Source organism: Doryrhamphus excisus, chromosome 3, assembly GCF_030265055.1.
Source record: "Doryrhamphus excisus isolate RoL2022-K1 chromosome 3, RoL_Dexc_1.0, whole genome shotgun sequence".
In the NCBI taxonomy this organism is placed as follows: domain Eukaryota; kingdom Metazoa; phylum Chordata; class Actinopteri; order Syngnathiformes; family Syngnathidae; genus Doryrhamphus; species Doryrhamphus excisus.
In genome coordinates this window covers 464,214-491,225 of record NC_080468.1, presented here as the reverse complement: position 1 = coordinate 491,225, position 27,012 = coordinate 464,214, and the positions used below count along the sequence as shown (strand labels likewise).

Sequence of the window (27,012 nt, the reverse complement as noted above, 5' to 3'; positions counted from 1 at the left end):
ACTGTCCAGATAAGATTTTTCCAGAAAAATCATCCAAAAAATCCTTCAATTTAAACCTGATGACCTCAACTGCATTTTGGCACTGCCTTACAACAAAGGCTATGATGTAAGTTTCCAGTCTGCTGCAACTTTGAGAGAATTTTGGACGCGTTATGAAGATGTGAAATCCCAGTTGCCTGTGTTCAACGTTGAAAAACTGACTGACAATGCGGCTAAAACCGTTATTGTTAGAATGTTTAATGAGACAGTGACCGCAGATGACATTTGCTTTTGGCTGGGAAGATATTGCACGGTTAAAGGCCAGGCTATGAAGGTGAGGGATGAAGATGGCATCTGGAACTGCGCCTGGAGGGTCCCCATCCAGCAATGGCAGGACCCTCAGGGCTTCCAGGGTCTGAAACATCTCCCATCAATGATAGTTCTGGGAGAAAACCGAGGCTACATACACTACCAGGGTCAGCCCAAGCTCTGCCGCAAGTGTGGAGAGCACGGGCACCTGGCAGAGGCGTGAGAGGTGTTTCGGAAATGTAGAGAAATTGGACATACTTTTGAACATTGTACCAATGGCAGAAAGTGCAACCTCTGTGGAGACTCAAACCATCTCTTCAGAGACTGCCCGAAATCCTTTGCCAACAAGCTAAAGGCTGGAAAAGAACAGAAAAATGGAGAGGAAAATTCTGGGGCCAATATGGCTGTTGAGACCCAAAATAATTCAAATCTCCCGCCAAAACCTGTGATTGGAGAAGAAACAGGTGAGGCGGGACAGAGGGAGGGGCTTACAGAGGCCCCAGAATCCATGACTCAGAGTGGTCTGCTGGCAAGCGAAGGGTGCACTCACCTGGAAGTCAGCCTACCATCACCTGAATCTGAAGAAGAACCCATCCCACCAAGCGGCCAACAAGCAAAAAGACTAGCTTCAGAGCTGTCGGATTCCTCTGTTTTATCAGAGAAGCGGGGAAGGCCTGAGGCTCTCTCTGACAGTTCTTCACTGGAGGAGCCTCGAGTCTTCCCCTCGGGCTCCCCGAATGAATTGTCCTTTTTAAATGTATTTTTGCAGTCAACCCCTCGTGAGAAGCGAACTTTTAATGGCAGACTCCAGGAACGACCGACACCCAGACGTCGGCCGGGAAGGGAGGCTCTTCCCCTCCAACCCTCACCCACTGGAGTGAAGGAGGAGCCTCACTCACAAGAAATATCTTAACCATAGTGTAAATTTTAAAGCAGTTATTTAAATCTTACGCCATTTTATATTTTTTCAATTCAAAAATCATATGTGAAACTGTTTTAGGCGCAAGATACACATCATTGCACATGGAAAATGCTGTGGGCCCATCCAGTACTACCAAGACCAAAGCCTTGGTACGTTACTGGATGGGCTCCTACTTAAGAAAACTAAAACTGATTCCAACAGATCTAACGATACCTGTGGCTTTTAACTTACCACCGGCATATATATTTATAAGGACTTTTTTTAAACATTTTAATTTGGAAAGACAAACAGTTGACATTTTAAAAAATCATCGCTCTGTCATTTCTGTTGTGCAGGAGCGGGACCCAGTGAGTCCAGTGCATTCGGCAAGCCCACATCGGTTTGGCGCAATGTGAACCATCCTGCTCTCCCAAACAGACTTCGGGACCTGTCATGGATGGTGGCCCACGAGATCCTCCCAGTCAGGTCTGTTATGCACTCCCGAGGAATGTCAGCGAACCCAACTTGCCCCCGACCGGGTTGTGGCGCACCAGAGTCGGTGAGGCACCTCCTCTGGGAGTGCAGTGCTGCCGTAGACCTGTGGGCGACAGCCGGCGACCTAAATTTCCCGGACTTGCCAGCAAGGGAGGTCGTAAATGAACAGCTTGTGCTGTACGGGGTGAGCCACCAGAAGTCAACCGACAAAGACTTCGGAAAGCAGTGGCTCGCCCTCGCCGCCATCAAAGATGCCATCTGGACCTCCCGCAACTTGCTGGTAAGGAGGCACAGACAGATCCCCCCCGTGGCTGTGATCCGAATGGCTGCAGCAACCCTCACAGCTGCAAGCGGCGGGCCAAGGACACAGCCACAAAGAAGAATCGTCTGTGCCCACCCGGAGGTGGCACCCGGAGCTTCACTGAAAAGGTCTCGGCAGCGGCAGCCTGACTCTCCGAGAGAAGAAGGAGGAGAAAGAGAAGAAGGATAAGGATCTGAGGGTACCCTGACAGTGTCCTGGAGATTAGCTGTCTGGGAGAGTGGGATGTAGAGACTATTGATAAGGACTCACTGCGCTCCTGTAGAGCAGAAGACATTGAAGCTTCTTTTTTATGATATTTTAAAATGTTTTGTACAAATTTTACACATTTTACTGCCCACAGCACTAGTTTTTAACAAAAACAAAAAGTTAATTGAACACTTTTATATTAAATGTGGTGTGTATTTTACCTTTTTTTTTAAAGGGCAGTTTTCAAAAAATAATGAAATGTGGTGAAATTTTGTATTAGTGTCAATTAACAGTTTCAAAAAAAAAAAATCTGTTCTTATCAGTTTAATATCTGATACGTCCCCCAACAGGGGACTAAATATTAAATTGCTTTTTGGAACAGGGAGCTGCGATTGGGGCTTGCGCCATCCGCTCCACGCATCGACCTGGTATTGCAGCGCTTCCAGGAACGGTGCGCTTCTCCTTCTTGTGTAAACAGCAACAGCAGACTCTGGCAGGGTGCATCTTGTGGATGATGCTGAAAGAAATGCACTGAACGTGCTCACGTTTGGTGCCCCCTGAGCAGTAATTCTGCAGAGGAAATGGCTCGTGGTAGCGGGGCACTGTGTCTGCGCACTCCGTGGACCCCATTTCCCTCGCAGCAGCCGGTCTCCAGAGGGTGTCAGCCACTTTTTGTCAGCCTTGCCTCCTGCAGTCTCCCACCGGCTCCTGATGCTCAGGTTTCGTGTGCGCTTCCCGGGGCCCTGCGAGTGTCGCATTGATCAACTGCTGGATGGAATCTGACACGATGATCTTGTCTGGTGGAGGCCTTCCAAGTTTCCTCCACAAACCAGTGGCATAAGGGGCTTTTCCGTCTTCCGTTTGGCTTCTCAGGGTCGGGTTTGGTGGCCCTTTGTGTGTTGGCTATGACAAAAAAAGGAAAAAAAAAAAACCACATGGGATAGCCACAGGCGGTCAGAGCCTGTAAATTGTGCGTCTGCCCCCTCGGTGAGTGAGTGACCCGGTATTTTCTGCTCTCTTGTTTGCGCTTCTGACAGCTTCTGGCTCGGGTTCCAGTGGGCGAAGGGACTCAAAGTGCAGGAGCTGGCCTGTGCGGGTAGGTTTACCATGAACCACAATGTTGTGGCTTCCATCTTGGGTGTCGCTGCTTGCCTTCCTTGGACATAAAGATCCGAAGCGGTTGCCTCTGCGGCTGGGAAGGCCGCTGAGAGCGACAACAGCAATTTGAGCCGCTTCCGCTTGAGTCGGACGGTTGTTTCTGACGGCCACCTCGTCCACTGTGGCCAGTGGTTCCGGTGTGCTGGTAAAGTGGAGGCGCTTGGCCGACGCCCCTTTCTCTGCCTGGTTGTCGTTTTTCATTGAGGTTTCCTGACTGAGAGCAGATCGGCCTCTCGGCTGGTTGGTTGGTTGTCTCCCGCGGACGGGCAGACCTTTCCAGCAAGCGTTGGTAGTGCTGGCCTGGTCGTTTCTTGCTCGAGTCCGGCTGCACTCGCAAGCCAAGGAGCTCGGCACGGCGCTGCACCTGCCTCTTGTTTTAAACACGGGATCAGGGGAGAGCGCGAACGCAGTCCCCCACTATCACAAATTATGCAGTCGAGATTCCCACATTTGGGGAATTCACAGAGGTCAGCTCAGCCCATGTGCAATGGCTGAGCCTCGCTCTGGGTGAACCACCTTCTTGATCATGGTATCTCCCCTGCCAGGTAAGTATGAATTGGACCGGTCTCGCCCGGAGGAGTCTCTCGCACATGCCACATGCTAAGTGATGGTCTCATCAGGTCGCCCGCAACAAGCCCAGCCACTGGACCTGTGTCCAAATTCAGAGAACGTACTCTGGTTGTCTCAAGGAGTCGGTCTGTGTGGCTCTCGTGTGACTTCATTCTGAGCAAAGGCAGCGGCAGCAAGTGGCTTAGTGCAGTTGCTGCAGACGTTCAATGGGGAGACTGGAGTACTGACTCCACGTGCCTAGTCACACCATGTAACATGAGAGGCCAATATGTTTAACCCTGACACGTGTAGACATGCAAGGTCGTCATGAGTCAGTGGGTTGTCAGGTTCAAACTCCTGTGACACTTGTAAAAAAAACACTTAAATGCAGGAATACAGAAGAGACAGACAACAATATTCAAAGTTACTCGCAGCGAGGACAGTGAAACCACATACCCAGTGGCATGCCGCTCCACTGTGAATATGCAGTTCACGCCCCTCTCGTTTTGTTCTCTTTCAGGGGTCCCCTACGGCATGGTCGTGCAACACTGGGGGGAGGCAGTTGTACAAGCTGTGTCTGTTTGTCTATGTGTGTGTGTGTGTGTGTGTGTGTGACGGAGTAATTACTTTCATTGTTTTACGAGTTCTTTTCTTGACACATTCTTGCAGGATTAACGTGAACATCTGCAGGGTCGCTGTTGGCGCTTCCAGGCACCTCCAGGACCTGGGGCTCGCTGGGGGTCTCTGATCAGGGTCACGGGCACATTTCTTCTTCAGCACATTCAAACACTTTCTATTGTCTAAGCGAATGGATATAAGGGTGATAACTGACGCTATGTTTGTTCTGTCTACATTTTATTCGAACATGCGTGCAACCGGTCCTTTAGCTTGTCATGCCGGAAGTGCCCTCCTCCCCTACGAGCGCCCATCGGCATCGCTTCTTGGCCTTTTGGCTAAGACCGCGGTCACCTCCTTTGGGTGGAGAATTGTATGCTTCAGGTGCATAGAATTCTGCCAACATTCGGGAGGAAATTTCCTACGCTTTTCAGTGTATTTTAACTTTTCTTATCCCCGCAGCAGTGCAAGGTAAGTTATATTTTTTGTATTTATTTTTTTTAAGTATTTATTTGTTTTAAAACTCTCATTGAGCAGGAAAATTTCAGTTGGTGGTGCCTCCACCATGTCAGCCAGCTATGCCGGTATGCGGAGGCACCACAGTGTGCGTTTCACATATAAGGAAATGGAGGGTGAGTCACTGGGACTGTCCAGATTGGATTTTTCCAGAAAAATCATCCAAAAAATCCTTCAATTTAAACCTGATGACCTCAACTGCATTTTGGCACTGCCTTACAACAAAGGCTATGATGTAAGTTTCCAGTCTGCTGCAACTTTGAGAGAATTTTGGACGCGTTATGAAGATGTGAAATCCCAGTTGCCTGTGTTCAACGTTGAAAAACTGACTGACAATGCGGCTAAAACCGTTATTGTTAGAATGTTTAATGAGACAGTGACCGCAGATGACATTTGCTTTTGGCTGGGAAGATATTGCACGGTTAAAGGCCAGGCTATGAAGGTGAGGGATGAAGATGGCATCTGGAACTGCGCCTGGAGGGTCCCCATCCAGCAATGGCAGGACCCTCAGGGCTTCCAGGGTCTGAAACATCTCCCATCAATGATAGTTCTGGGAGAAAACCAAGGCTACATACACTACCAGGGTCAGCCCAAGCTCTGCCGCAAGTGTGGAGAGCACGGGCACCTGGCAGAGGCATGTCAGCAGACTGTGTGTCGGAAATGTAGAGAAATTGGACATACTTTTGAACAATGTACCAATGGCAGAAAGTGCAACCTCTGTGGAGACTCAAACCATCTCTTCAGAGACTGCCCGAAATCCTTTGCCAACAAGCTAAAGGCTGGAAAAGAACAGAAAAATGGAGAGGAAAATGCTGGGGCCAATATGGCTGTTGAGACCCAAAATAATTCAAATCTCCCGCCAAAACCTGTGATTGGAGGAGAAACAGGTGAGGCGGGACAGAGGGAGGGGCTTACAGAGGCCCCAGAATCCATGACTCAGAGTGGTCTGCTGGCAAGCGAAGGGTGCACTCACCTGGAAGTCAGCCTACCATCACCTGAATCTGAAGAAGAACCCATCCCACCAAGCGGCCAACAAGCAAAAAGACTAGCTTCAGAGCTGTCGGATTCCTCTGTTTTATCAGAGAAGCAGGGAAGGCCTGAGGCTCTCTCTGACAGTTCTTCCCTGGAGGAGCCTCGAGTCTTCCCCTCGGGCTCCCCGAATGAATTATCCTTTTTAAATATTGTTTTGCAGTCCACCCCTCGTCAGTAACTACACTTGATCTTAGCCAAAAGGCCGAGAAGCGATGCCGATGGGCGCTCGTAGGGGAGGAGGGCACTTCCGGCATGACAAGCTAAAGGACCGGTTGCACGCATGTTCGAATAAAATGTAGACGGAACAAACATAGCGTCAGTTATCACCCTTATATCCATTCGCTTAGACAATAGAAAGTGTTTGAATGTGCTGAAGAAGAAATGTGCCCGTGACCCTGATCAGAGACCCCCAGCGAGCCTCAGGTCCTGGAGGTGCCTGGAAGCGCCAACAGCGACCCTGCAGATGTTCACGTTAATCCTGCAAGAATGTGTCAAGAAAAGAACTCGTAAAACAATGAAAGTAATTACTCTCACACACACACACACATAGACAAACAGACACAGCTTGTACAACTGCCTCCCCCCAGTGTTGCACGACCATGCTGTAGGGGACCCCTGAAAGAGAATAAAACGAGAGGGGCGTGAACTGCATATTCACAGTGGAGCGGCATGCCACTGGGTATGTGGTTTCACTGTCCTCGCTGCGAGTAACTTTGAATATTGTTGTCTGTCTCTTCTGTATTCCTGCATTTGAGTGTTTTTTTACAAGTGTCACAGGAGTTTGAACCTGACAACCCACTGACTCATGACGACCTCGCATGTCTACACGTGTCAGGGTTAAACATATTGGCCTCTCATGTTACATGGTGTGACTAGGCACGTGGAGTCAGTACTCCAGTCTCCCCATTGAACGTCTGCAGCAACTGCACTAAGCCACTTGCTGCCGCTGCCTTTGCTCAGAATGAAGTCACACGAGAGCCACACAGACCGACTCCTTGAGACAACCAGAGTACGTTCTCTGAATTTGGACACAGGTCCAGTGGCTGGGCTTGTTGCGGGCGACCTGATGAGACCACCACTTAGCATGTGGCATGTGCGAGAGACTCCTCCGGGCGAGACCGGTCCAATTCATACTTACCTGGCAGGGGAGATACCATGATCAAGAAGGTGGTTCACCCAGGGCGAGGCTCAGCCATTGCACATGGGCTGAGCTGACCTCTGCGAATTCCCCAAATGTGGGAATCTCGACTGCATAATTTGTGATAGTGGGGGACTGCGTTCGCGCTCTCCCCTGATCCCGTGTTTAAAACAAGAGGCAGGTGCAGCGCCGTGCCGAGCTCCTTGGCTTGCGAGTGCAGCCGGACTCGAGCAAGAAACGACCAGGCCAGCACTACCTTGTACGCTTGCTGGAAAGGTCTGCCCGTCCGCGGGAGACAACCAACCAACCAGCCGAGAGGCCGATCTGCTCTCAGTCAGGAAACCTCAATGAAAAACGGCAACCAGGCAGAGAAAGGGGCGTCGGCCAAGCGCCTCCACTTTACCGGCACACCGGAACCACTGGCCACAGCGGACCAGGTGGCCGTCAGAAACAACCGTCCAACTCAAGCGGAAGCGGCTCAAATTGCTGTTGTCGCTCTCAGCGGCCTTCCCAGCCGCAGAGGCAACCGCTTCGGATCTTTATGTCCAAGGAAGGCAAGCAGCGACACCCAAGATGGAAGCCACAACATTGTGGTTCATGGTAAACCTACCCGCACAGGCCAGCTCCTGCACTTTGAGTCCCTTCGCCCACTGGAACCCGAGCCAGAAGCTGTCAGAAGCGCAAACAAGAGAGCAGAAAATACCGGGTCACTCACTCACCGAGGGTGGCAGACGCACAATTTACAGGCTCTGACCGCCTGTGGCTATCCCACGTGGTTTTTTTTTTTTTTTTTCCTTTTTTTGTCACAGCCAACACACAAAGGGCCACCAAACCCGACCCTGAGAAGCCAAACGGAAGACGGAAAAGCCCCTTATGCCACTGGTTTGTGGAGGAAACTTGGAAGGCCTCCACCAGACAAGATCATCGTGTCAGATTCCATCCAGCAGTTGATCAATGCGACACTCACAGGGCCCCGGGAAGCGCGCACGAAACCTGAGCATCAGGAGCCGGTGGGAGACTGCAGGAGGCAAGGCTGACAAAAAGTGGCTGACACCCTCTGGAGACCGGCTGCTGCGAGGGAAATGGGGTCCACGGAGTGCGCAGACACAGTGCCCCGCTACCACGAGCCATTTCCTCTGCAGAATTACTGCTCAGGGGGCACCAAACGTGAGCACGTTCAGTGCATTTCTTTCAGCATCATCCACAAGATGCACCCTGCCAGAGTCTGCTGTTGCTGTTTACACAAGAAGGAGAAGCGCACCGTTCCTGGAAGCGCTGCAATACCAGGTCGATGCGTGGAGCGGATGGCGCAAGCCCCAATCGCAGCTCCCTGTTCCAAAAAGCAATTTAATATTTAGTCCCCTGTTGGGGGACATATCAGATATTAAACTGATAAGAACAGATACTACACTTGATCTTAGCCAAAAGGCCGAGAAGCGATGCCGATGGGCGCTCGTAGGGGAGGAGGGCACTTCCGGCATGACAAGCTAAAGGACCGGTTGCACGTATGTTCGAATAAAATGTAGACGGAACAAACATAGCGTCAGTTATCACCCTTATATCCATTCGCTTAGACAATAGAAAGTGTTTGAATGTGCTGAAGAAGAAATGTGCCCGTGACCCTGATCAGAGACCCCCAGCGAGCCCCAGGTCCTGGAGGTGCCTGGAAGCGCCAACAGCGACCCTGCAGATGTTCACGTTAATCCTGCAAGAATGTGTCAAGAAAAGAACTCGTAAAACAATGAAAGTAATTACTCTCACACACACACACACACACACATAGACAAACAGACACAGCTTGTACAACTGCCTCCCCCCAGTGTTGCACGACCATGCCGTAGGGGACCCCTGAAAGAGAATAAAACGAGAGGGGCGTGAACTGCATATTCACAGTGGAGCGGCATGCCACTGGGTATGTGGTTTCACTGTCCTCGCTGCGAGTAACTTTGAATATTGTTGTCTGTCTCTTCTGTATTCCTGCATTTGAGTGTTTTTTTACAAGTGTCACAGGAGTTTGAACCTGACAACCCACTGACTCATGACGACCTCGCATGTCTACACGTGTCAGGGTTAAACATATTGGCCTCTCATGTTACATGGTGTGACTAGGCACGTGGAGTCAGTACTCCAGTCTCCCCGTTGAACGTCTGCAGCAACTGCACTAAGCCACTTGCTGCCGCTGCCTTTGCTCAGAATGAAGTCACACGAGAGCCACACAGACCGACTCCTTGAGACAACCAGAGTACGTTCTCTGAATTTGGACACAGGTCCAGTGGCTGGGCTTGTTGCGGGCGACCTGATGAGACCACCACTTAGCATGTGGCATGTGCGAGAGACTCCTCCGGGCGAGACCGGTCCAATTCATACTTACCTGGCAGGGGAGATACCATGATCAAGAAGGTGGTTCACCCAGGGCGAGGCTCAGCCATTGCACATGGGCTGAGCTGACCTCTGCGAATTCCCCAAATGTGGGAATCTCGACTGCATAATTTGTGATAGTGGGGGACTGCGTTCGCGCTCTCCCCTGATCCCGTGTTTAAAACAAGAGGCAGGTGCAGCGCCGTGCCGAGCTCCTTGGCTTGCGAGTGCAGCCGGACTCGAGCAAGAAACGACCAGGCCAGCACTACCTTGTACGCTTGCTGGAAAGGTCTGCCCGTCCGCGGGAGACAACCAACCAACCAGCCGAGAGGCCGATCTGCTCTCAGTCAGGAAACCTCAATGAAAAACGGCAACCAGGCAGAGAAAGGGGCGTCGGCCAAGCGCCTCCACTTTACCGGCACACCGGAACCACTGGCCACAGCGGACCAGGTGGCCGTCAGAAACAACCGTCCAACTCAAGCGGAAGCGGCTCAAATTGCTGTTGTCGCTCTCAGCGGCCTTCCCAGCCGCAGAGGCAACCGCTTCGGATCTTTATGTCCAAGGAAGGCAAGCAGCGACACCCAAGATGGAAGCCACAACATTGTGGTTCATGGTAAACCTACCCGCACAGGCCAGCTCCTGCACTTTGAGTCCCTTCGCCCACTGGAACCCGAGCCAGAAGCTGTCAGAAGCGCAAACAAGAGAGCAGAAAATACCGGGTCACTCACTCACCGAGGGTGGCAGACGCACAATTTACAGGCTCTGACCGCCTGTGGCTATCCCACGTGGTTTTTTTTTTTTTTTTTTCCTTTTTTTGTCACAGCCAACACACAAAGGGCCACCAAACTCGACCCTGAGAAGCCAAACGGAAGACGGAAAAGCCCCTTATGCCACTGGTTTGTGGAGGAAACTTGGAAGGCCTCCACCAGACAAGATCATCGTGTCAGATTCCATCCAGCAGTTGATCAATGCGACACTCACAGGGCCCCGGGAAGCGCGCACGAAACCTGAGCATCAGGAGCCGGTGGGAGACTGCAGGAGGCAAGGCTGACAAAAAGTGGCTGACACCCTCTGGAGACCGGCTGCTGCGAGGGAAATGGGGTCCACGGAGTGCGCAGACACAGTGCCCCGCTACCACGAGCCATTTCCTCTGCAGAATTACTGCTCAGGGGGCACCAAACGTGAGCACGTTCAGTGCATTTCTTTCAGCATCATCCACAAGATGCACCCTGCCAGAGTCTGCTGTTGCTGTTTACACAAGAAGGAGAAGCGCACCGTTCCTGGAAGCGCTGCAATACCAGGTCAATGCGTGGAGCGGATGGCGCAAGCCCCAATCGCAGCTCCCTGTTCCAAAAAGCAATTTAATATTTAGTCCCCTGTTGGGGGACGTATCAGATATTAAACTGATAAGAACAGATACTACACTTGATCTTAGCCAAAAGGCCGAGAAGCGATGCCGATGGGCGCTCGTAGGGGAGGAGGGCACTTCCGGCATGACAAGCTAAAGGACCGGTTGCACGCATGTTCGAATAAAATGTAGACGGAACAAACATAGCGTCAGTTATCACCCTTATATCCATTCGCTTAGACAATAGAAAGTGTTTGAATGTGCTGAAGAAGAAATGTGCCCGTGACCCTGATCAGAGACCCCCAGCGAGCCCCAGGTCCTGGAGGTGCCTGGAAGCGCCAACAGCGACCCTGCAGATGTTCACGTTAATCCTGCAAGAATGTGTCAAGAAAAGAACTCGTAAAACAATGAAAGTAATTACTCTCACACACACACACACACACACATAGACAAACAGACACAGCTTGTACAACTGCCTCCCCCCAGTGTTGCACGACCATGCCGTAGGGGACCCCTGAAAGAGAATAAAACGAGAGGGGCGTGAACTGCATATTCACAGTGGAGCGGCATGCCACTGGGTATGTGGTTTCACTGTCCTCGCTGCGAGTAACTTTGAATATTGTTGTCTGTCTCTTCTGTATTCCTGCATTTGAGTGTTTTTTTACAAGTGTCACAGGAGTTTGAACCTGACAACCCACTGACTCATGACGACCTCGCATGTCTACACGTGTCAGGGTTAAACATATTGGCCTCTCATGTTACATGGTGTGACTAGGCACGTGGAGTCAGTACTCCAGTCTCCCCGTTGAACGTCTGCAGCAACTGCACTAAGCCACTTGCTGCCGCTGCCTTTGCTCAGAATGAAGTCACACGAGAGCCACACAGACCGACTCCTTGAGACAACCAGAGTACGTTCTCTGAATTTGGACACAGGTCCAGTGGCTGGGCTTGTTGCGGGCGACCTGATGAGACCACCACTTAGCATGTGGCATGTGCGAGAGACTCCTCCGGGCGAGACCGGTCCAATTCATACTTACCTGGCAGGGGAGATACCATGATCAAGAAGGTGGTTCACCCAGGGCGAGGCTCAGCCATTGCACATGGGCTGAGCTGACCTCTGCGAATTCCCCAAATGTGGGAATCTCGACTGCATAATTTGTGATAGTGGGGGACTGCGTTCGCGCTCTCCCCTGATCCCGTGTTTAAAACAAGAGGCAGGTGCAGCGCCGTGCCGAGCTCCTTGGCTTGCGAGTGCAGCCGGACTCGAGCAAGAAACGACCAGGCCAGCACTACCTTGTACGCTTGCTGGAAAGGTCTGCCCGTCCGCGGGAGACAACCAACCAACCAGCCGAGAGGCCGATCTGCTCTCAGTCAGGAAACCTCAATGAAAAACGGCAACCAGGCAGAGAAAGGGGCGTCGGCCAAGCGCCTCCACTTTACCGGCACACCGGAACCACTGGCCACAGCGGACCAGGTGGCCGTCAGAAACAACCGTCCAACTCAAGCGGAAGCGGCTCAAATTGCTGTTGTCGCTCTCAGCGGCCTTCCCAGCCGCAGAGGCAACCGCTTCGGATCTTTATGTCCAAGGAAGGCAAGCAGCGACACCCAAGATGGAAGCCACAACATTGTGGTTCATGGTAAACCTACCCGCACAGGCCAGCTCCTGCACTTTGAGTCCCTTCGCCCACTGGAACCCGAGCCAGAAGCTGTCAGAAGCGCAAACAAGAGAGCAGAAAATACCGGGTCACTCACTCACCGAGGGTGGCAGACGCACAATTTACAGGCTCTGACCGCCTGTGGCTATCCCACGTGGTTTTTTTTGTTTTTTTTTCCTTTTTTTGTCACAGCCAACACACAAAGGGCCACCAAACCCGACCCTGAGAAGCCAAACGGAAGACGGAAAAGCCCCTTATGCCACTGGTTTGTGGAGGAAACTTGGAAGGCCTCCACCAGACAAGATCATCGTGTCAGATTCCATCCAGCAGTTGATCAATGCGACACTCACAGGGCCCCGGGAAGCGCGCACGAAACCTGAGCATCAGGAGCCGGTGGGAGACTGCAGGAGGCAAGGCTGACAAAAAGTGGCTGACACCCTCTGGAGACCGGCTGCTGCGAGGGAAATGGGGTCCACGGAGTGCGCAGACACAGTGCCCCGCTACCACGAGCCATTTCCTCTGCAGAATTACTGCTCAGGGGGCACCAAACGTGAGCACGTTCAGTGCATTTCTTTCAGCATCATCCACAAGATGCACCCTGCCAGAGTCTGCTGTTGCTGTTTACACAAGAAGGAGAAGTGCACCGTTCCTGGAAGCGCTGCAATACCAGGTCGATGCGTGGAGCGGATGGCGCAAGCCCCAATCGCAGCTCCCTGTTCCAAAAAGCAATTTAATATTTAGTCCCCTGTTGGGGGACGTATCAGATATTAAACTGATAAGAACAGATACTACACTTGATCTTAGCCAAAAGGCCGAGAAGCGATGCCGATGGGCGCTCGTAGGGGAGGAGGGCACTTCCGGCATGACAAGCTAAAGGACCGGTTGCACGCATGTTCGAATAAAATGTAGACGGAACAAACATAGCGTCAGTTATCACCCTTATATCCATTCGCTTAGACAATAGAAAGTGTTTGAATGTGCTGAAGAAGAAATGTGCCCGTGACCCTGATCAGAGACCCCCAGCGAGCCCCAGGTCCTGGAGGTGCCTGGAAGCGCCAACAGCGACCCTGCAGATGTTCACGTTAATCCTGCAAGAATGTGTCAAGAAAAGAACTCGTAAAACAATGAAAGTAATTACTCTCTCACACACACACACACACACACATAGACAAACAGACACAGCTTGTACAACTGCCTCCCCCCAGTGTTGCACGACCATGCCGTAGGGGACCCCTGAAAGAGAATAAAACGAGAGGGGCGTGAACTGCATATTCACAGTGGAGCGGCATGCCACTGGGTATGTGGTTTCACTGTCCTCGCTGCGAGTAACTTTGAATATTGTTGTCTGTCTCTTCTGTATTCCTGCATTTGAGTGTTTTTTTACAAGTGTCACAGGAGTTTGAACCTGACAACCCACTGACTCATGACGACCTCGCATGTCTACACGTGTCAGGGTTAAACATATTGGCCTCTCATGTTACATGGTGTGACTAGGCACGTGGAGTCAGTACTCCAGTCTCCCCATTGAACGTCTGCAGCAACTGCACTAAGCCACTTGCTGCCGCTGCCTTTGCTCAGAATGAAGTCACACGAGAGCCACACAGACCGACTCCTTGAGACAACCAGAGTACGTTCTCTGAATTTGGACACAGGTCCAGTGGCTGGGCTTGTTGCGGGCGACCTGATGAGACCACCACTTAGCATGTGGCATGTGCGAGAGACTCCTCCGGGCGAGACCGGTCCAATTCATACTTACCTGGCAGGGGAGATACCATGATCAAGAAGGTGGTTCACCCAGGGCGAGGCTCAGCCATTGCACATGGGCTGAGCTGACCTCTGCGAATTCCCCAAATGTGGGAATCTCGACTGCATAATTTGTGATAGTGGGGGACTGCGTTCGCGCTCTCCCCTGATCCCGTGTTTAAAACAAGAGGCAGGTGCAGCGCCGTGCCGAGCTCCTTGGCTTGCGAGTGCAGCCGGACTCGAGCAAGAAACGACCAGGCCAGCACTACCTTGTACGCTTGCTGGAAAGGTCTGCCCGTCCGCGGGAGACAACCAACCAACCAGCCGAGAGGCCGATCTGCTCTCAGTCAGGAAACCTCAATGAAAAACGGCAACCAGGCAGAGAAAGGGGCGTCGGCCAAGCGCCTCCACTTTACCGGCACACCGGAACCACTGGCCACAGCGGACCAGGTGGCCGTCAGAAACAACCGTCCAACTCAAGCGGAAGCGGCTCAAATTGCTGTTGTCGCTCTCAGCGGCCTTCCCAGCCGCAGAGGCAACCGCTTCGGATCTTTATGTCCAAGGAAGGCAAGCAGCGACACCCAAGATGGAAGCCACAACATTGTGGTTCATGGTAAACCTACCCGCACAGGCCAGCTCCTGCACTTTGAGTCCCTTCGCCCACTGGAACCCGAGCCAGAAGCTGTCAGAAGCGCAAACAAGAGAGCAGAAAATACCGGGTCACTCACTCACCGAGGGTGGCAGACGCACAATTTACAGGCTCTGACCGCCTGTGGCTATCCCACGTGGTTTTTTTTTTTTTTTTTTCCTTTTTTTGTCACAGCCAACACACAAAGGGCCACCAAACCCGACCCTGAGAAGCCAAACGGAAGACGGAAAAGCCCCTTATGCCACTGGTTTGTGGAGGAAACTTGGAAGGCCTCCACCAGACAAGATCATCGTGTCAGATTCCATCCAGCAGTTGATCAATGCGACACTCACAGGGCCCCGGGAAGCGCGCACGAAACCTGAGCATCAGGAGCCGGTGGGAGACTGCAGGAGGCAAGGCTGACAAAAAGTGGCTGACACCCTCTGGAGACCGGCTGCTGCGAGGGAAATGGGGTCCACGGAGTGCGCAGACACAGTGCCCCGCTACCACGAGCCATTTCCTCTGCAGAATTACTGCTCAGGGGGCACCAAACGTGAGCACGTTCAGTGCATTTCTTTCAGCATCATCCACAAGATGCACCCTGCCAGAGTCTGCTGTTGCTGTTTACACAAGAAGGAGAAGCGCACCGTTCCTGGAAGCGCTGCAATACCAGGTCAATGCGTGGAGCGGATGGCGCAAGCCCCAATCGCAGCTCCCTGTTCCAAAAAGCAATTTAATATTTAGTCCCCTGTTGGGGGACGTATCAGATATTAAACTGATAAGAACAGATACTACACTTGATCTTAGCCAAAAGGCCGAGAAGCGATGCCGATGGGCGCTCGTAGGGGAGGAGGGCACTTCCGGCATGACAAGCTAAAGGACCGGTTGCACGCATGTTCGAATAAAATGTAGACGGAACAAACATAGCGTCAGTTATCACCCTTATATCCATTCGCTTAGACAATAGAAAGTGTTTGAATGTGCTGAAGAAGAAATGTGCCCGTGACCCTGATCAGAGACCCCCAGCGAGCCCCAGGTCCTGGAGGTGCCTGGAAGCGCCAACAGCGACCCTGCAGATGTTCACGTTAATCCTGCAAGAATGTGTCAAGAAAAGAACTCGTAAAACAATGAAAGTAATTACTCTCACACACACACACACACACACATAGACAAACAGACACAGCTTGTACAACTGCCTCCCCCCAGTGTTGCACGACCATGCCGTAGGGGACCCCTGAAAGAGAATAAAACGAGAGGGGCGTGAACTGCATATTCACAGTGGAGCGGCATGCCACTGGGTATGTGGTTTCACTGTCCTCGCTGCGAGTAACTTTGAATATTGTTGTCTGTCTCTTCTGTATTCCTGCATTTGAGTGTTTTTTTACAAGTGTCACAGGAGTTTGAACCTGACAACCCACTGACTCATGACGACCTCGCATGTCTACACGTGTCAGGGTTAAACATATTGGCCTCTCATGTTACATGGTGTGACTAGGCACGTGGAGTCAGTACTCCAGTCTCCCCGTTGAACGTCTGCAGCAACTGCACTAAGCCACTTGCTGCCGCTGCCTTTGCTCAGAATGAAGTCACACGAGAGCCACACAGACCGACTCCTTGAGACAACCAGAGTACGTTCTCTGAATTTGGACACAGGTCCAGTGGCTGGGCTTGTTGCGGGCGACCTGATGAGACCACCACTTAGCATGTGGCATGTGCGAGAGACTCCTCCGGGCGAGACCGGTCCAATTCATACTTACCTGGCAGGGGAGATACCATGATCAAGAAGGTGGTTCACCCAGGGCGAGGCTCAGCCATTGCACATGGGCTGAGCTGACCTCTGCGAATTCCCCAAATGTGGGAATCTCGACTGCATAATTTGTGATAGTGGGGGACTGCGTTCGCGCTCTCCCCTGATCCCGTGTTTAAAACAAGAGGCAGGTGCAGCGCCGTGCCGAGCTCCTTGGCTTGCGAGTGCAGCCGGACTCGAGCAAGAAACGACCAGGCCAGCACTACCTTGTACGCTTGCTGGAAAGGTCTGCCCGTCCGCGGGAGACAACCAACCAACCAGCCGAGAGGCCGATCTGCTCTCAGTCAGGAAACCTCAATGAAAAACGGCAACCAGGCAGAGAAAGGGGCGTCGGCCAAGCGCCTCCACTTTACCGGCACACCGGAACCACTGGCCACAGCGGACCAGGTGGCCGTCAGAAACAACCGTCCAACTCAAGCGGAAGCGGCTCAAATTGCTGTTGTCGCTCTCAGCGGCCTTCCCAGCCGCAGAGGCAACCGCTTCGGATCTTTATGTCCAAGGAAGGCAAGCAGCGACACCCAAGATGGAAGCCACAACATTGTGGTTCATGGTAAACCTACCCGCACAGGCCAGCTCCTGCACTTTGAGTCCCTTCGCCCACTGGAACCCGAGCCAGAAGCTGTCAGAAGCGCAAACAAGAGAGCAGAAAATACCGGGTCACTCACTCACCGAGGGTGGCAGACGCACAATTTACAGGCTCTGACCGCCTGTGGCTATCCCACGTGGTTTTTTTTTTTTTTTTTCCTTTTTTTGTCACAGCCAACACACAAAGGGCCACCAAACCCGACCCTGAGAAGCCAAACGGAAGACGGAAAAGCCCCTTATGCCACTGGTTTGTGGAGGAAACTTGGAAGGCCTCCACCAGACAAGATCATCGTGTCAGATTCCATCCAGCAGTTGATCAATGCGACACTCACAGGGCCCCGGGAAGCGCGCACGAAACCTGAGCATCAGGAGCCGGTGGGAGACTGCAGGAGGCAAGGCTGACAAAAAGTGGCTGACACCCTCTGGAGACCGGCTGCTGCGAGGGAAATGGGGTCCACGGAGTGCGCAGACACAGTGCCCCGCTACCACGAGCCATTTCCTCTGCAGAATTACTGCTCAGGGGGCACCAAACGTGAGCACGTTCAGTGCATTTCTTTCAGCATCATCCACAAGATGCACCCTGCCAGAGTCTGCTGTTGCTGTTTACACAAGAAGGAGAAGCGCACCGTTCCTGGAAGCGCTGCAATACCAGGTCGATGCGTGGAGCGGATGGCGCAAGCCCCAATCGCAGCTCCCTGTTCCAAAAAGCAATTTAATATTTAGTCCCCTGTTGGGGGACGTATCAGATATTAAACTGATAAGAACAGATACTACACTTGATCTTAGCCAAAAGGCCGAGAAGCGATGCCGATGGGCGCTCGTAGGGGAGGAGGGCACTTCCGGCATGACAAGCTAAAGGACCGGTTGCACGCATGTTCGAATAAAATGTAGACGGAACAAACATAGCGTCAGTTATCACCCTTATATCCATTCGCTTAGACAATAGAAAGTGTTTGAATGTGCTGAAGAAGAAATGTGCCCGTGACCCTGATCAGAGACCCCCAGCGAGCCCCAGGTCCTGGAGGTGCCTGGAAGCGCCAACAGCGACCCTGCAGATGTTCACGTTAATCCTGCAAGAATGTGTCAAGAAAAGAACTCGTAAAACAATGAAAGTAATTACTCTCACACACACACACACACACACATAGACAAACAGACACAGCTTGTACAACTGCCTCCCCCCAGTGTTGCACGACCATGCCGTAGGGGACCCCTGAAAGAGAATAAAACGAGAGGGGCGTGAACTGCATATTCACAGTGGAGCGGCATGCCACTGGGTATGTGGTTTCACTGTCCTCGCTGCGAGTAACTTTGAATATTGTTGTCTGTCTCTTCTGTATTCCTGCATTTGAGTGTTTTTTTACAAGTGTCACAGGAGTTTGAACCTGACAACCCACTGACTCATGACGACCTCGCATGTCTACACGTGTCAGGGTTAAACATATTGGCCTCTCATGTTACATGGTGTGACTAGGCACGTGGAGTCAGTACTCCAGTCTCCCCGTTGAACGTCTGCAGCAACTGCACTAAGCCACTTGCTGCCGCTGCCTTTGCTCAGAATGAAGTCACACGAGAGCCACACAGACCGACTCCTTGAGACAACCAGAGTACGTTCTCTGAATTTGGACACAGGTCCAGTGGCTGGGCTTGTTGCGGGCGACCTGATGAGACCACCACTTAGCATGTGGCATGTGCGAGAGACTCCTCCGGGCGAGACCGGTCCAATTCATACTTACCTGGCAGGGGAGATACCATGATCAAGAAGGTGGTTCACCCAGGGCGAGGCTCAGCCATTGCACATGGGCTGAGCTGACCTCTGCGAATTCCCCAAATGTGGGAATCTCGACTGCATAATTTGTGATAGTGGGGGACTGCGTTCGCGCTCTCCCCTGATCCCGTGTTTAAAACAAGAGGCAGGTGCAGCGCCGTGCCGAGCTCCTTGGCTTGCGAGTGCAGCCGGACTCGAGCAAGAAACGACCAGGCCAGCACTACCTTGTACGCTTGCTGGAAAGGTCTGCCCGTCCGCGGGAGACAACCAACCAACCAGCCGAGAGGCCGATCTGCTCTCAGTCAGGAAACCTCAATGAAAAACGGCAACCAGGCAGAGAAAGGGGCGTCGGCCAAGCGCCTCCACTTTACCGGCACACCGGAACCACTGGCCACAGCGGACCAGGTGGCCGTCAGAAACAACCGTCCAACTCAAGCGGAAGCGGCTCAAATTGCTGTTGTCGCTCTCAGCGGCCTTCCCAGCCGCAGAGGCAACCGCTTCGGATCTTTATGTCCAAGGAAGGCAAGCAGCGACACCCAAGATGGAAGCCACAACATTGTGGTTCATGGTAAACCTACCCGCACAGGCCAGCTCCTGCACTTTGAGTCCCTTCGCCCACTGGAACCCGAGCCAGAAGCTGTCAGAAGCGCAAACAAGAGAGCAGAAAATACCGGGTCACTCACTCACCGAGGGTGGCAGACGCACAATTTACAGGCTCTGACCGCCTGTGGCTATCCCACGTGGTTTTTTTTTTTTTTTTTTCCTTTTTTTGTCACAGCCAACACACAAAGGGCCACCAAACCCGACCCTGAGAAGCCAAACGGAAGACGGAAAAGCCCCTTATGCCACTGGTTTGTGGAGGAAACTTGGAAGGCCTCCACCAGACAAGATCATCGTGTCAGATTCCATCCAGCAGTTGATCAATGCGACACTCACAGGGCCCCGGGAAGCGCGCACGAAACCTGAGCATCAGGAGCCGGTGGGAGACTGCAGGAGGCAAGGCTGACAAAAAGTGGCTGACACCCTCTGGAGACCGGCTGCTGCGAGGGAAATGGGGTCCACGGAGTGCGCAGACACAGTGCCCCGCTACCACGAGCCATTTCCTCTGCAGAATTACTGCTCAGGGGGCACCAAACGTGAGCACGTTCAGTGCATTTCTTTCAGCATCATCCACAAGATGCACCCTGCCAGAGTCTGCTGTTGCTGTTTACACAAGAAGGAGAAGCGCACCGTTCCTGGAAGCGCTGCAATACCAGGTCGATGCGTGGAGCGGATGGCGCAAGCCCCAATCGCAGCTCCCTGTTCCAAAAAGCAATTTAATATTTAGTCCCCTGTTGGGGGACGTATCAGATATTAAACTGATAAGAACAGATACTACACTTGATCTTAGCCAAAAGGCCGAGAAGCGATGCCGATGGGCGCTCGTAGGGGAGGAGGGCACTTCCGGCATGACAAGCTAAAGGACCGGTTGCACGCATGTTCGAATAAAATGTAGACGGAACAAACATAGCGTCAGTTATCACCCTTATATCCATTCGCTTAGACAATAGAAAGTGTTTGAATGTGCTGAAGAAGAAATGTGCCCGTGACCCTGATCAGAGACCCCCAGCGAGCCCCAGGTCCTGGAGGTGCCTGGAAGCGCCAACAGCGACCCTGCAGATGTTCACGTTAATCCTGCAAGAATGTGTCAAGAAAAGAACTCGTAAAACAATGAAAGTAATTACTCTCACACACACACACACACACACATAGACAAACAGACACAGCTTGTACAACTGCCTCCCCCCAGTGTTGCACGACCATGCCGTAGGGGACCCCTGAAAGAGAATAAAACGAGAGGGGCGTGAACTGCATATTCACAGTGGAGCGGCATGCCACTGGGTATGTGGTTTCACTGTCCTCGCTGCGAGTAACTTTGAATATTGTTGTCTGTCTCTTCTGTATTCCTGCATTTGAGTGTTTTTTTACAAGTGTCACAGGAGTTTGAACCTGACAACCCACTGACTCATGACGACCTCGCATGTCTACACGTGTCAGGGTTAAACATATTGGCCTCTCATGTTACATGGTGTGACTAGGCACGTGGAGTCAGTACTCCAGTCTCCCCGTTGAACGTCTGCAGCAACTGCACTAAGCCACTTGCTGCCGCTGCCTTTGCTCAGAATGAAGTCACACGAGAGCCACACAGACCGACTCCTTGAGACAACCAGAGTACGTTCTCTGAATTTGGACACAGGTCCAGTGGCTGGGCTTGTTGCGGGCGACCTGATGAGACCACCACTTAGCATGTGGCATGTGCGAGAGACTCCTCCGGGCGAGACCGGTCCAATTCATACTTACCTGGCAGGGGAGATACCATGATCAAGAAGGTGGTTCACCCAGGGCGAGGCTCAGCCATTGCACATGGGCTGAGCTGACCTCTGCGAATTCCCCAAATGTGGGAATCTCGACTGCATAATTTGTGATAGTGGGGGACTGCGTTCGCGCTCTCCCCTGATCCCGTGTTTAAAACAAGAGGCAGGTGCAGCGCCGTGCCGAGCTCCTTGGCTTGCGAGTGCAGCCGGACTCGAGCAAGAAACGACCAGGCCAGCACTACCTTGTACGCTTGCTGGAAAGGTCTGCCCGTCCGCGGGAGACAACCAACCAGCCGAGAGGCCGATCTGCTCTCAGTCAGGAAACCTCAATGAAAAACGGCAACCAGGCAGAGAAAGGGGCGTCGGCCAAGCGCCTCCACTTTACCGGCACACCGGAACCACTGGCCACAGCGGACCAGGTGGCCGTCAGAAACAACCGTCCAACTCAAGCGGAAGCGGCTCAAATTGCTGTTGTCGCTCTCAGCGGCCTTCCCAGCCGCAGAGGCAACCGCTTCGGATCTTTATGTCCAAGGAAGGCAAGCAGCGACACCCAAGATGGAAGCCACAACATTGTGGTTCATGGTAAACCTACCCGCACAGGCCAGCTCCTGCACTTTGAGTCCCTTCGCCCACTGGAACCCGAGCCAGAAGCTGTCAGAAGCGCAAACAAGAGAGCAGAAAATACCGGGTCACTCACTCACCGAGGGTGGCAGACGCACAATTTACAGGCTCTGACCGCCTGTGGCTATCCCACGTGGTTTTTTTTTTTTTTTTTTCCTTTTTTTGTCACAGCCAACACACAAAGGGCCACCAAACCCGACCCTGAGAAGCCAAACGGAAGACGGAAAAGCCCCTTATGCCACTGGTTTGTGGAGGAAACTTGGAAGGCCTCCACCAGACAAGATCATCGTGTCAGATTCCATCCAGCAGTTGATCAATGCGACACTCACAGGGCCCCGGGAAGCGCGCACGAAACCTGAGCATCAGGAGCCGGTGGGAGACTGCAGGAGGCAAGGCTGACAAAAAGTGGCTGACACCCTCTGGAGACCGGCTGCTGCGAGGGAAATGGGGTCCACGGAGTGCGCAGACACAGTGCCCCGCTACCACGAGCCATTTCCTCTGCAGAATTACTGCTCAGGGGGCACCAAACGTGAGCACGTTCAGTGCATTTCTTTCAGCATCATCCACAAGATGCACCCTGCCAGAGTCTGCTGTTGCTGTTTACACAAGAAGGAGAAGCGCACCGTTCCTGGAAGCGCTGCAATACCAGGTCGATGCGTGGAGCGGATGGCGCAAGCCCCAATCGCAGCTCCCTGTTCCAAAAAGCAATTTAATATTTAGTCCCCTGTTGGGGGACGTATCAGATATTAAACTGATAAGAACAGATACTACACTTGATCTTAGCCAAAAGGCCGAGAAGCGATGCCGATGGGCGCTCGTAGGGGAGGAGGGCACTTCCGGCATGACAAGCTAAAGGACCGGTTGCACGCATGTTCGAATAAAATGTAGACGGAACAAACATAGCGTCAGTTATCACCCTTATATCCATTCGCTTAGACAATAGAAAGTGTTTGAATGTGCTGAAGAAGAAATGTGCCCGTGACCCTGATCAGAGACCCCCAGCGAGCCCCAGGTCCTGGAGGTGCCTGGAAGCGCCAACAGCGACCCTGCAGATGTTCACGTTAATCCTGCAAGAATGTGTCAAGAAAAGAACTCGTAAAACAATGAAAGTAATTACTCTCACACACACACACACACACACATAGACAAACAGACACAGCTTGTACAACTGCCTCCCCCCAGTGTTGCACGACCATGCCGTAGGGGACCCCTGAAAGAGAATAAAACGAGAGGGGCGTGAACTGCATATTCACAGTGGAGCGGCATGCCACTGGGTATGTGGTTTCACTGTCCTCGCTGCGAGTAACTTTGAATATTGTTGTCTGTCTCTTCTGTATTCCTGCATTTGAGTGTTTTTTTACAAGTGTCACAGGAGTTTGAACCTGACAACCCACTGACTCATGACGACCTCGCATGTCTACACGTGTCAGGGTTAAACATATTGGCCTCTCATGTTACATGGTGTGACTAGGCACGTGGAGTCAGTACTCCAGTCTCCCCGTTGAACGTCTGCAGCAACTGCACTAAGCCACTTGCTGCCGCTGCCTTTGCTCAGAATGAAGTCACACGAGAGCCACACAGACCGACTCCTTGAGACAACCAGAGTACGTTCTCTGAATTTGGACACAGGTCCAGTGGCTGGGCTTGTTGCGGGCGACCTGATGAGACCACCACTTAGCATGTGGCATGTGCGAGAGACTCCTCCGGGCGAGACCGGTCCAATTCATACTTACCTGGCAGGGGAGATACCATGATCAAGAAGGTGGTTCACCCAGGGCGAGGCTCAGCCATTGCACATGGGCTGAGCTGACCTCTGCGAATTCCCCAAATGTGGGAATCTCGACTGCATAATTTGTGATAGTGGGGGACTGCGTTCGCGCTCTCCCCTGATCCCGTGTTTAAAACAAGAGGCAGGTGCAGCGCCGTGCCGAGCTCCTTGGCTTGCGAGTGCAGCCGGACTCGAGCAAGAAACGACCAGGCCAGCACTACCTTGTACGCTTGCTGGAAAGGTCTGCCCGTCCGCGGGAGACAACCAACCAACCAGCCGAGAGGCCGATCTGCTCTCAGTCAGGAAACCTCAATGAAAAACGGCAACCAGGCAGAGAAAGGGGCGTCGGCCAAGCGCCTCCACTTTACCGGCACACCGGAACCACTGGCCACAGCGGACCAGGTGGCCGTCAGAAACAACCGTCCAACTCAAGCGGAAGCGGCTCAAATTGCTGTTGTCGCTCTCAGCGGCCTTCCCAGCCGCAGAGGCAACCGCTTCGGATCTTTATGTCCAAGGAAGGCAAGCAGCGACACCCAAGATGGAAGCCACAACATTGTGGTTCATGGTAAACCTACCCGCACAGGCCAGCTCCTGCACTTTGAGTCCCTTCGCCCACTGGAACCCGAGCCAGAAGCTGTCAGAAGCGCAAACAAGAGAGCAGAAAATACCGGGTCACTCACTCACCGAGGGTGGCAGACGCACAATTTACAGGCTCTGACCGCCTGTGGCTATCCCACGTGGTTTTTTTTTTTTTTTTTTCCTTTTTTTGTCACAGCCAACACACAAAGGGCCACCAAACCCGACCCTGAGAAGCCAAACGGAAGACGGAAAAGCCCCTTATGCCACTGGTTTGTGGAGGAAACTTGGAAGGCCTCCACCAGACAAGATCATCGTGTCAGATTCCATCCAGCAGTTGATCAATGCGACACTCACAGGGCCCCGGGAAGCGCGCACGAAACCTGAGCATCAGGAGCCGGTGGGAGACTGCAGGAGGCAAGGCTGACAAAAAGTGGCTGACACCCTCTGGAGACCGGCTGCTGCGAGGGAAATGGGGTCCACGGAGTGCGCAGACACAGTGCCCCGCTACCACGAGCCATTTCCTCTGCAGAATTACTGCTCAGGGGGCACCAAACGTGAGCACGTTCAGTGCATTTCTTTCAGCATCATCCACAAGATGCACCCTGCCAGAGTCTGCTGTTGCTGTTTACACAAGAAGGAGAAGCGCACCGTTCCTGGAAGCGCTGCAATACCAGGTCGATGCGTGGAGCGGATGGCGCAAGCCCCAATCGCAGCTCCCTGTTCCAAAAAGCAATTTAATATTTAGTCCCCTGTTGGGGGACGTATCAGATATTAAACTGATAAGAACAGATTTTTTTTTTTTTTTGAAACTGTTTATTGTCACTAATACAAAATTTCACCACATTTCATTATTTTTGAAAACTGCCCTTTAAAAAAAAAGTAAAATACACACCACATTTAATATAAAAGTAAACAACTTTTTGTTTTTGTTAAAAACTAGTTCTGTGGGCAGTAAAATGTGTAAAATTTCTACAAAACCTTTTAAAATATCATAAAAAAGAAGCTTCAATGTCTTCTGTTGTACAGGAGCGCAGTGAGTCCTTATCAATCGTCTGTACATCCCACTTTCCCAGACAGCTAATCTCCAGGACACTGTCAGGGTACCCTCAGACCTTTATCCTTCTTCTCTGTCTCCTCCTTCTTCTCTCGGAGAGTCAGGCTGCCGCTGCCGAGACCTTTTCCGTGAAGCTCCGGGTGCCACCTCCGGGTGGGCACAGACGATTCTTCTTTGTGGCTGTGTCCTTGGCCTGCCGCTTGCAGCTGCCAGGGTTGCTGCAGCCATTCGGATCACAGCCACGGGGGGGATCTGTCTGTGCCTCCTTACCAGCAAGTTGCGGGAGGTCCAGATGGCGTCTTTGATGGCGGCGAGGGTGAGCCACTGCTTTCCGAAGTCTTTGTAGGTTGACTTCTGGTGGCTCACCCCGTAGAGCACAAGCTTTTCATTTAGGACCTCCCTTGCTGGCAAGTCCGGGAAATTTAGGTCGCCGGCTGTCGCCCACAGGTCTACGGCAGCACTGCACTCCCAGAGGAGGTGCCTCACCGACTCCGGTGCGCCACAACCCGGTCGGGGGCAAGTTGGGTTCGCTGACATTCCTCGGGAGTGCATAACAGACCTGACTGGGAGGATCTCGTGGGCCACCATCCATGACAGGTCCCGAAATCTGTCTGGGAGAGCAGGATGGTTCACGTTGCGCCAAACCGATGTGGGCTCGCCGAATGCAAGCCCGCGCACTGGACTCACTGGGTCCCGCTCCTGCACAACAGAAATGACAGAGCGATGATTTTTTAAAATGTCAACTGTTTGTCTTTCCAAATTAAAATGTTTTAAAAAAGTCCTTATAAATATATATGCCAGTGGTAAGTTAAAAGCCACAGGTATCGTTAGATCTGTTGGAATCAGTTTTAGTTTTCTTAAGTAGGAGCCCATCCAGTAACGTACCAAGGCTTTGGTCTTGCTAGTACTGGATGGGCCCACAGCATTTTCCATGTGCAATGATGTGTATCTTGCGCCTAAAACAGTTTCAGATATGATTCTTGAATTGAAAAAATATAAAATGGCGTAAGATTTAAATAACTGCTTTAAAATTTACACTGTGGTTAAGATATTTCTTGTGAGTGTGGCTCCTCCTTCACTCCAGTGGGTGAGGGTTGGAGGGGAAGAGCATCCCTTCCCGGCCGACGTCTGGGTGTCGGTCGTTCCTGGAGTCTGCCATTAAAAGTTCGCTTCTCACGAGGGGTTGACTGCAACACAATATTTAAAAAGGACAATTCATTCGGGGAGCCCGAGGGGAAGACTCGAGGCTCCTCCAGTGAAGAACTGTCAGAGAGAGCCTCAGGCCTTCCCCGCTTCTCTGATAAAACAGAGGAATCCGACAGCTCTGAAGCTAGTCTTTTTGCTTGTTGGCCGCTTGGTGGGATGGGTTCTTCTTCAGATTCAGGTGATGGTAGGCTGACTTCCAGGTGAGTGCACCCTTCACTTGCCAGCAGACCACTCTGAGTCATGGATTCTGGGGCCTCTGTAAGCCCCTCCCTCTGTCCCGCCTCACCTGTTTCTCCTCCAATCACAGGTTTTGGCGGGAGATTTGAATTATTTTGGGT

The 27,012-nt window shown here is 52.2% G+C and overlaps 16 non-coding genes and 3 pseudogenes across 16 annotated transcripts; 9 read left to right on the top strand and 10 right to left on the bottom strand.

The window, feature by feature from the left end:
• The first annotated feature begins 2,478 nt into the window (after positions 1-2,478).
• On the top strand, positions 2,479-2,654 carry LOC131126962 (U2 spliceosomal RNA; annotated as a pseudogene).
• Positions 2,655-3,739: 1,085 nt separating this feature from the next.
• On the bottom strand, positions 3,740-3,903 carry LOC131126844 (U1 spliceosomal RNA). Its single transcript, XR_009129362.1, has one exon. It is a non-coding gene; the product is annotated as a U1 spliceosomal RNA (small nuclear RNA).
• Positions 3,904-6,110: 2,207 nt separating this feature from the next.
• LOC131126979 (U2 spliceosomal RNA) lies at positions 6,111-6,276 on the bottom strand (annotated as a pseudogene).
• A 916-nt stretch (positions 6,277-7,192) lies between these two features.
• Positions 7,193-7,356, top strand: LOC131126784 (U1 spliceosomal RNA). The gene has a single exon (XR_009129302.1). It is a non-coding gene; the product is annotated as a U1 spliceosomal RNA (small nuclear RNA).
• Positions 7,357-8,450: 1,094 nt separating this feature from the next.
• LOC131126931 (U2 spliceosomal RNA) lies at positions 8,451-8,641 on the bottom strand. Its single transcript, XR_009129445.1, has one exon. It is a non-coding gene; the product is annotated as a U2 spliceosomal RNA (small nuclear RNA).
• Positions 8,642-9,563: 922 nt separating this feature from the next.
• On the top strand, positions 9,564-9,727 carry LOC131126783 (U1 spliceosomal RNA). The gene has a single exon (XR_009129301.1). It is a non-coding gene; the product is annotated as a U1 spliceosomal RNA (small nuclear RNA).
• A 1,095-nt stretch (positions 9,728-10,822) lies between these two features.
• On the bottom strand, positions 10,823-11,013 carry LOC131126940 (U2 spliceosomal RNA). Its single transcript, XR_009129454.1, has one exon. It is a non-coding gene; the product is annotated as a U2 spliceosomal RNA (small nuclear RNA).
• Positions 11,014-11,935: 922 nt separating this feature from the next.
• On the top strand, positions 11,936-12,099 carry LOC131126782 (U1 spliceosomal RNA). Its single transcript, XR_009129300.1, has one exon. It is a non-coding gene; the product is annotated as a U1 spliceosomal RNA (small nuclear RNA).
• Positions 12,100-13,194: 1,095 nt separating this feature from the next.
• On the bottom strand, positions 13,195-13,385 carry LOC131126881 (U2 spliceosomal RNA). Its single transcript, XR_009129397.1, has one exon. It is a non-coding gene; the product is annotated as a U2 spliceosomal RNA (small nuclear RNA).
• A 924-nt stretch (positions 13,386-14,309) lies between these two features.
• On the top strand, positions 14,310-14,473 carry LOC131126781 (U1 spliceosomal RNA). The gene has a single exon (XR_009129299.1). It is a non-coding gene; the product is annotated as a U1 spliceosomal RNA (small nuclear RNA).
• A 1,095-nt stretch (positions 14,474-15,568) lies between these two features.
• Positions 15,569-15,759, bottom strand: LOC131126939 (U2 spliceosomal RNA). Its single transcript, XR_009129453.1, has one exon. It is a non-coding gene; the product is annotated as a U2 spliceosomal RNA (small nuclear RNA).
• A 922-nt stretch (positions 15,760-16,681) lies between these two features.
• Positions 16,682-16,845, top strand: LOC131126780 (U1 spliceosomal RNA). The gene has a single exon (XR_009129298.1). It is a non-coding gene; the product is annotated as a U1 spliceosomal RNA (small nuclear RNA).
• Positions 16,846-17,939: 1,094 nt separating this feature from the next.
• On the bottom strand, positions 17,940-18,130 carry LOC131126934 (U2 spliceosomal RNA). Its single transcript, XR_009129448.1, has one exon. It is a non-coding gene; the product is annotated as a U2 spliceosomal RNA (small nuclear RNA).
• Positions 18,131-19,052: 922 nt separating this feature from the next.
• LOC131126779 (U1 spliceosomal RNA) lies at positions 19,053-19,216 on the top strand. The gene has a single exon (XR_009129297.1). It is a non-coding gene; the product is annotated as a U1 spliceosomal RNA (small nuclear RNA).
• A 1,095-nt stretch (positions 19,217-20,311) lies between these two features.
• Positions 20,312-20,502, bottom strand: LOC131126933 (U2 spliceosomal RNA). Its single transcript, XR_009129447.1, has one exon. It is a non-coding gene; the product is annotated as a U2 spliceosomal RNA (small nuclear RNA).
• A 922-nt stretch (positions 20,503-21,424) lies between these two features.
• On the top strand, positions 21,425-21,588 carry LOC131126777 (U1 spliceosomal RNA). The gene has a single exon (XR_009129295.1). It is a non-coding gene; the product is annotated as a U1 spliceosomal RNA (small nuclear RNA).
• A 1,091-nt stretch (positions 21,589-22,679) lies between these two features.
• Positions 22,680-22,870, bottom strand: LOC131126932 (U2 spliceosomal RNA). The gene has a single exon (XR_009129446.1). It is a non-coding gene; the product is annotated as a U2 spliceosomal RNA (small nuclear RNA).
• Positions 22,871-23,792: 922 nt separating this feature from the next.
• Positions 23,793-23,956, top strand: LOC131126776 (U1 spliceosomal RNA). Its single transcript, XR_009129294.1, has one exon. It is a non-coding gene; the product is annotated as a U1 spliceosomal RNA (small nuclear RNA).
• A 1,095-nt stretch (positions 23,957-25,051) lies between these two features.
• LOC131126964 (U2 spliceosomal RNA) lies at positions 25,052-25,229 on the bottom strand (annotated as a pseudogene).
• Positions 25,230-27,012: the final 1,783 nt, after the last annotated feature.